Below are 9673 nucleotides of genomic sequence, written 5' to 3'. Positions count from 1 at the left end.
CTTAATAATGGAATTTACTTTCTATCACAACCTGTTAATGTGGTTCAAACCTTTGATAAACGCCCTAGAATAGATAATGTGTCAGAAGTCTACCTTTGACACTGTAGGCTAGGTCATATCAATAAGAATAGGATAAACAGGTTGGCTCAAGAAGGAATTCTTGAAGTAGGTGGTTGTGAATCACTTCCAACCTGTGAGTCCTGTCTTCTTGGTAAAATGACCAAATCACCTTTAACTGGAAAAGGTGAGCGAGCTAGTGAACTCTTGGGTCTGGTACACTCTGATGTATGTGGATCCATGAGCTCAAGTGCAAAAGGTGGATATTTCTACTTCATAACCTTCACAGATGACCTATCGAGGTATGGGTATGTCATTTAATGAAGCATAAGTCGGAGTCATTTGAAATGTTCAAACTATTCTGGAATGAGGTTGAAAAATAAACTGAAAAGTGTATTAAAATTCTTCGATCTGATCGAGGAGGTGAATACCTTTTCAATGATTTTCTGATATATTTTGGGGAGAATGGGATTCTCTCTTAGTGGACTCCTCCTGGAACACCACAACATAATGGTGTATCTGAAAGGAGGAATCGGACCTTGTTGGACATGGTTCGATCCATGAAGGGGTTTGCTGGTCTGTCAATCTTTCTCTAGGGATATGCACTCGAATCGGCTTATTACCTTCTAAATAAAGTTTTGAGTAAGTCTGTAACCAAAACACCATATGAGATATGGATAGGACGTAAGCCAGTACTCTTGCACCTTAGGGTTTGGAGGTGTTCGGCTTATGTTAAACGTTTAATTACGGACAAGCTTGGACCTAGGTCTGACAAGTGTAATTTTATAGGGTACCCAAAAGAGACCAAAGGGTATTACTTCTACCTAGCTGATGAGCAAAAAGTGTTTGTCAGCCTTAAGGCAATCTTTTTGGAAAAGAAGTTCCTTGGTGAAGGGACTGTTGCCTCTAAGATCGACCTTGATGAAGTTCGGCAGGTGGAAAAACCGACACAAGTTGCTAAACCTGAACCAAATTTGGTTAGATCAGATCCAGAGCCCATTGTTCAAGCACCCTTAAGGCGATCTGGTAGAGTACCACGTCAACCGGACAGATACTATAATTTCTTGGTCCAGGATGGCGATCCTATCGAACTTGATGAAAATGATGAGGATCCGATCACCTACATGGATGCAATGCAGAGATCCGACTCTGAGAAATGGCTGGAGGCCATGAAATCCGAAATGGAGTCCATGAAGATCAACGATGTGTGGACATTGGTTGACCACCAGAAGGAGTAAAACCCATAGGGTGTAAGTGGGTCTTCAAGAGGAAAAGGGGCACAGATGGAAAGGTGGAAACCTATAAAGCCCGTCTGGTTGCCAAGAGATATCGTCAACGTTATGGTATAGACTATGATGAGACATTTTCTCCTGTGGCAATGCTCAAATCCATTCGGATTATGCTTGCGATAGCTGCCCATCTGGACTATGAAATCTGACAGATGGATGTGAAGACAGCTTTCCTAAACAGAGAGCTGGATGAAGAGATGTATATGATACAACCTGAAAGATTCACATCCACTGATGAGTCTAAGGTGTGCAGACTACAGAGGTCCATTTATGGACTTAAGCAGGCATCCCGGAGTTGGAACATACGTTTTGATAGGATGATCAAGACGTATGGCTTCGTTAAGAACGAAGAAGAGCCATGCATTTATAAGTGGGCTAATGGTCCAGTAGTAGTACTTCTTGTATTGTATGTGGATGACATTTTCTTAATCGGGAATGATGTCCCTGCATTACAGGGAATAAAGATTTGGCTGTCGTCACAGTTCTCCATGAAGGATCTGGGAGAAGCTTCTTACATCCTAGGGATGAGGATCTATAGGGATAGATCTAAAAGGTTACTTGGTTTATCTCAGTCCACGTACATTGATACTATGCTAAAGAGGTTTAGCATGGAGAATTCCAAGAAAGGCTATCTTCCGATAGGTCATGAAATTTCTCTCTCGAAGAGGGATTGTCTGACAACACCTCAAGAGAGAGAGCGTATGGGTAGGATTCCATATGCTTCGGTAGTGGAATCTATCATGTACGTTATGACATGTACACGACCAGATGTGGCATACTCACTAGGGGTAGTAAGTAGATACCAATCTGATCCAGGGGAGAATCACTGGAAGGTTGTTAAAACCATTCTGAAGTATTTAAGAAATTCTAAGGATCAGTGGCTTGTTTATGGTGAATCAGACTTGAGACTTATAGGGTTTACAGACTCTAGTTTTCAATCTGATCATGATGACAGCAAAAGTGTGTCGGGATTTATTTTTACCCTTAATGGTGGGCTATCTACTGAAAAAGTTCCAAGCAGCACACAGTGGCTGATTCAGTTTGCGAGGCGAAGTATGTCGCCGCATCAGATGCTACCAAAGAAGCAATGTGGCTGAGGAAATTCATCATTGAGCTTGGAGTAGCACCCTCCCTTGTTGGTCTAGTTCTACTCTACTGTGGCAGCTCTGGAGCCATTGCTCAGGTGAAGGAACCAAAGGCACACCAACGGACGAAGCATATTCTGTGCTGCTATCATCTCATCCAAGAAATTATGGATCGAGGTGACGTCGATCTTCAGAAGATCGATGAGAAGGAGAACCTGGTTGACCCATTCGCTAAAGCCATTATGGTGAAGGAGTTTGACAACTACAAGTCGAAGATGGATATTAAATACTGCACCGATTGGCTTTAGGCCAAGTGGGAGAATGTTGGAAATAGTGTCCCAAAGCCAATCATCAGCCTGTTGATGGTTGTGTTCATTTTTATATTTATACATGAATTATGAATTAATAAAAATTATTTTGGCATTTTTCATCACAAAATATTTCATCTTCTAATGAACTCCTATGTTGTGGTGAAGTCCTTAGGACTATTTAGACTCGACAAAGGAGGATTTGTTATTTAGTCCTTAAATCTGTTCGTGACTAAATGATACGTTGTTACCAAGGATGACAACGTTTATCAAGCATTGGTCATTGTGTGACATATAGGTTGGTTGTTCTCTTAACCAATGAGTGTGGAGATACTGGTATGGCATACAGGTGAGATGTAAGGGTACATCTGCACTGAACGTGACCGACTCCGAAGCTATTTCTGCTGTCAAGATTTGCTCCGATGGAATATGGGTATAAATATCCCTCTGACCTGAGACCGCCACGGTGACTTGCAAGCAACACACTGCATTTAGGCACTGGACTACCTGAATTTTTAATTCAATGACAGAAGGCTACTGGGTGTAGTCAAGTACTTGACTTGTCGGTGCATGTGTTAAGATGGGATTGACCACTCCAGTTTAGGAGCTGTGTACAGTCATGTTTTAATTTAGCAAAATCTTGGCCAGGATAGTCCTTGTGAGGAGTCACAGGACTGTTTGAGTTGAGCACGATTCGGATGATCTGATCAGGGTTGACAGTATAACCTTGAGTCGTCCTAAACATAGGGGTCAAAAGGATGAATTATACAGTAACCATATTCATGTAGGTTCTGAGTGTTGCGATTGTGACTCTTCGATCTATCCGAACGTCGGGTACCATTGCTAGATGGTCACTTCGATTAGTACAGGAATTGGTTCCTGTGCTACCGACTTAGGTTCGAACCTGTGGGGTCACACACATTAAAGATTTCTATCAGATCTGATGGCTGATGTAGAATCCTACATATTTCAGACTCAGTGATTGAGAATCAAGATTCTCTGATCACGAGTTTCACACATTATGGGTATCGGGATCAAGAGTCCCACTGGTTGGGACTTTTCGATCAGGGTTACATATCGATGAATTCTGATGCCCGATTGCCCATCAGATTTGGACTCAGTATTTATGAGAGGTTTAATTAGTGATTTGATCACTAATTAACTCAATTTTATTGAGTAATTATTTTTGGATCAAGTCCAATTGAATTGGATTCAGTTGGGTTTGACCCGATTAGGTTAAGAGTTGACCTAATCGTCGAGATGGTTTGGTTCCTGATTTGATCAGGGGTTGGGCTTAGTCAATTTTTGATTTGATTAGGATTTTATTGAGCCTAATTAAGCCTAATTAAGTTGGATTTACATTAGTCTAATTGGAACTAACTTATTTGGTTCAATTAGGTTGGTTTAAATAATTAAACCACCTTAACCCAATCTCCATGCGCCACCTCACTTCCATTGCACTCATTTGAATTCATGAGAAGGAACTTCTCATGAATTATTTCTTCATGCCAAGCCCTCTCCATGTCCCACTTTAATGTGCCATATGAATGGATAAGGATGATTGGTTGGCCATTCAAATTCAAAATAAAGTTTGAATTTGAATGGGCAATCAATCTTTGCACCTTATCCCTTTTTTTACGTCCCATTTATTACATGAGAAAAGGTTTCTCATGAAATCACTCCATGCACAATTTAAGCCACGCCTCATGCCTTTAGTGGATAAGGGATGAGTTGGTGTCTATTTGAATTCAAAATTTGATTTGAATTCAAATGTGCAATTACTCATCTTTATCCTTTCTTTTGGATAAGACGTTTGACGTTGTTATAAAAGGAGGAGAAGAGTGGGGCATGCAAGAAGAAGATTTTTGGAGAAAAATTTTGGGACGTGAGAAGTCTTGTGCATGAGAAGGAAGTCCATATCCTTCCAAGAGAAAAAGAAAGAAAAGAAAGAAAAGAAAGAAAAGTGGGTGCAAGGTTTTCGGTGAGTTCCCTAGAGTTTTAGTCTGGGGTTCGAAAAGTGATAAAGTGAGCTACGAGTGTCGTGAGCCCATAAAATCTTAGAGAGATCTTCAACATTCTCTTAAGTACTTTTGTTGATGATCCGAAGCATCCAAAGAATTGACAGACATTGATCGAAGGAGTTCGATCAGCATCCACCGTCAAAAGGGCTCTACAATGAGCTAGCACTCGTGAGGAGTCGATCAGACCGGAAGCTTCATGTGGATGATCCACAGAGGTCAGACATGCTGTGTGGCTGCATCATGATGATCAGACTCTCTCGACGGTGATCAGATTGCGGTGATCTACTACCCGCACAAAAGTATTGTGTTCTGAACGCATTACAGTAAAGTGTTTACTGTTCAAATTTAAATTTCAAATTTAAATGAATACATGCTATATATCATATTTAGATCCTAGTGTAGGATAAATTTATGTTAATTAATTAGATTAATTAATATTTTTCCATTATAAAATCATAATTTTGAAAAAGTTTTAAAATTACCATTTTACCCATGCCCTGAATTTTTCCCACATCTTGGGCATCCCCTTTGTTGGTGTGAAGGGTCACACCAGCACCTTTCTTTTCTCCCTCGGTGGTCTTGCATAGGTGCATCAATTCTAAGATTCATCCCACTTTGCTGCATTGCTTGGTGTGCGCACGAAGTAGAGGACCTACAGATCCATGTGAAGGCTTGAATCTAGATTTTGGAGATTTGATCCCTCATTTTAGTGTGATATACATAAAAATTTGATCTTTATTCAGATAGATTTATAAAAAATTTTTAGATGCAACTCTGGTTATCCACGAGAAATAGGTTTCCTTCCCTTCAATTGGTATCAAAGCCAGACTTTAATACATGGATGCATAACTAAATTTTTTTAACTTATTTATATATTATATATAATTAAAATTTTATAATAAATATTAAATCTAATTTAAATTTATTTCAATAAAATTTTTGATCTAATTTTGATTGGATTAGATAAACCTAGTCAATGGTTAATTAAGGTTGTTATAAGTTTGTTATAACAAAATTTTATTGTTGCCGAATTTTTGTTGGAATAACAATCTGATTTAAAATTTATTTAAAATTTCTTTTAATAAAATTTTAATATTATTTGGTTATAAAGTGGAACTTATTTTAGATCTAAATTAGATTCATTTTGATAGATATTTAGATCTGAATTCTAACAAAATTCAGCACTATATGAAAATAAATTTAATCAAAAATTTAGTCTTTATGCATTCATATTTGTATCTAATTAATTTTTTATTTGATATCAGATCTAAAATTAATATTTTATAATCAATATAAGATATATTTCAAATCTAATTTGATGTATATGATACATCAAATTTAATTAGATTAGATGAAGAATATGATTGATAAGATCAAAAACATGTTCATGACATAAACTATTTTGTCAACATTGCACATTGATGTGATTATATATGAAATTAAATTTTAAATCTTAGTAGTCTAATACTCAAATTGATGAGATCACTAAACCATTTGGTCATAAGAGATCGAAGGGATTAATCTCCCTCTCTTGCCCATTTGACGGGTTCTCTTATAATGTGTAGAGGTGTTATTGTGATCCAATTTCATAAAGAAAAAAAGTGAATAGATTTTTATGAATTATTTTGATCATAAATATATTTAGATTAGATCTAAAGTAATTTATAATTTATTATAATAAGATAAATTCAGATATAAAATTATTTTAGAATCTAAATAGCATATTACATTAGATGTAATTAGTATTGATCTAAAGATTGTCATAATACATGTGATGTATGTATAAAGTTTAGATCATACCTATATATGTTTAATTGTTAAACACATTATAAAAATTTATTTTCATGAGTTGAAACACATGGTATGCTTCACTAGAAACTCTAATAGAATAGTTCTACAGACTGAAACACATGTTTCACACACTTAATTTTGAATTAAGTTTGAATGATCTAGATTTGAGAATTCAAGATTATTAAAACACCACATAAATCGATGGGCTATGGGTTAGCATGAATCAAGTCCTTTTAATAGGTTAGACTTAGGGTTAGAAATATATATGGACCAAGTAGAGAAATTGATTAAATCTAATCAAGTGTTGAATTAGATTAGGTCAGAATTTCTTTAGATCAACCTCAATAGTTGAAGTTTGATCAAGTCCATATTTTTGACCCTAATAAATAGACCATGATCATGGCTCTTGGTTGATCTCAAATCTTTTGGTGGACCAAATCAAAACTAGTCAACCAGTTGGTGTCTAAGGTAAGTTTGGCAGATTCGATTAAGTGGTTTTTAATTAGAAGCTACTCATCTAGATACATCTACGATGAGTTAATGGCATATCCCTCCCACTAATCTAACTTACCTGATCAACATTATAGATTATATTTTGATTAAGTTGTTGGATTTCGATGATGCAGCAGAATATAGTTTTCAAAAATTTTTATGCATTCAACTATTAAAATTAAGTTTAATAATTAAATAGGACTATCGAAACACAAAATCCTAGGATCTCCTTGATGATTACAATCAAACAATTTAAGCATGCATATTAATGAGGGATCAAAAGTTATATATCAAACATGAAGATGAGGATCTGGTAATAAAATAATTTCCACAAAACTCTAAAGTAAAAGCTCTCCAATGGTGTCCACACGGGACAAATCAAGATCCTTCCCAATTTGATGTGGTGCTGCAGCCATCTTTGCAAGTCTACTAACAATCGTTCTTCTCAAGAATGGATTGCACCATTACTTGTATGCCTTTGAAACCTCCACTAAGACTATACTAGAAACCATTCCTTACAAGAACTCATCACATTAAAATCAAATTAGATGTTTAACACTTGAACAATCTAAATTTTAGGACAAGTATCACATGCTTTCTAATTTCCTCTTGCCTTCCTTTCAATTTTTCTCTCCCCTTTTTCTTATTTTTTTTCTAGATTTTCCCTATATTTTTCCTCTCATTCTCATACCTAATCTTAGCTAGAAATGGGATATCCCAACCTAATGTAGCACCCCCTTTAAATAGGAAAGAAAAGGGTGCGACCTACTTCCAAGGGATGCCAACTTTTGGCATCTCTCATTTCTCACGTGGTGATTTCAATAAATCACTATAATTAATCAGCATGTGAGGATATTTAGGAGTAGAAGGACTCTTCCTTCTCATTGTACCATAATTTTAGGCATGTAAGAATTAAGAGATATGAGAGAAAAAATAAGTTTGGCGCATTAACATCCCACGCGATGTCCCATAGTTTCCCACAAAGAATAAATTTTCTATATGGGAGTTTTTGGGTGTGGAAGAGCCTTCATGTAGAAGGACTCCTGCACTTCTATACCAACATATCTCCAAGAGCCATCTGATGGTGCGTGGAATAAAGGAACGCATGAAAAATAAAGAAAAAGTTTAAGAGGAACAGATGAGAAGGACTCTTTCTTCTCACCGCTATTTATTTTGGGCATCCCATAATTTTTTCATATGGTTTGGCATAGGGGAATTCAAGATTAAGTAAAATACTTTCAAAATAAATTAGTTAAGTCATCTCATATCTTAAGGATTGAACCTAATCTCATTAGGTCAAGGCAACAAGTCAAGGATTCGCCCAAATACCTTTGCACTGAACCTAATTAGGAACTTAGGTTAATTCACATGCTAGCAAATTAATTAACCCATTAGATTTACAATAAACCCAAATAGATTATGTCAAGATCAAATTCTTATTATGTATGACCCATTAGGTTCCATATCTAGCCAGCAGTGGACTCAAACTCATGACCTAATCGAATTAGGTCAACCCAAAAGCATCAATTAATTAGAATACCTTCTAATTAATTTTTGAATTAAACTTTTTTAATTTTTACAAGTCTACAAGTCAAGATTGATGTCTAGCAATGTGTCATAACTATCCAGAAGACATAAAATTTGATAGAAATATCAAAATTATTCTTTCGTGGTGAGTTACCGTATAATTTAATCCTTCAATCACACAACATCCCAGACAGGCCATGGTCATAGAATTATGTCAAGCTCAAATACCTATTCATATGTATCTCGATCCAATGATGATGACTCAATTGATAAATCAGTAAAAATCTTTTTTACTGTTCATCCCTGCTCTGATCAGAAACTCTCAGAATCATCATCCTATGAGATCACATAGGATGTTTTCTCCTCTTACAAAGAATGATCGATACTATATTGACTACTCACAACCTCCATAAATACTTCACCAAACTCAGAATATCTCATACACATCTCAAAATGGCATGCTAGGGAATAAACTAAAGTAAGGATTCATATCCATAAGGTACCATGGTGATCTTAGGTCAAAAGATCACTTGCACCCCTCTCACTAGAGAATTATTTGTCGATATGCTGTAAGCCTCCATCAAATATTCTTCTTGTGGATCATTTCAGTGAACTCATTCTCTAATGAGCATCTATATACTTGTATTAGTGTCACTACACAAGTGATTGTGAGATCAATCACCCTCTCCATCGAGCATACATAGAATGTATCAGTCTTACTGACATCATCGATCTCCGACTCGATAATCCAATGACTGAAAATATTTTAGAATAGAGCTATCAATATTTTAGATTTTACTGGCATGATCTCATCATGGCCCTAAAATCATTGCCTTAATCTATGGAGTTTATCATAATCATAAAATATGATGTAGCAAATGATAAAATACAATACCTCATAAATAAAATAACCAATGTCATGCAAATGAGTAGGAAGATAACACAAAAAAGTTTCTATTGCATCACATATGCAATTGACTTATAGGACACTATTCTTTCAATCTCCCACTTGCACTAAAGCCAATCGCCCCAGTACCTGATACCCATGCAATCAAGGTGGCGAACACACTGCTGCTATGTAAAGGCTTAGTGAACTAGTCCAT

Source organism: Elaeis guineensis, unplaced genomic scaffold (genome assembly GCF_000442705.2).
Source record: "Elaeis guineensis isolate ETL-2024a unplaced genomic scaffold, EG11 Super_Scaffold_1000033, whole genome shotgun sequence".
Lineage (NCBI taxonomy): Eukaryota > Viridiplantae > Streptophyta > Magnoliopsida > Arecales > Arecaceae > Elaeis > Elaeis guineensis.
Note: the sequence above shows the minus strand (reverse complement) of the source record.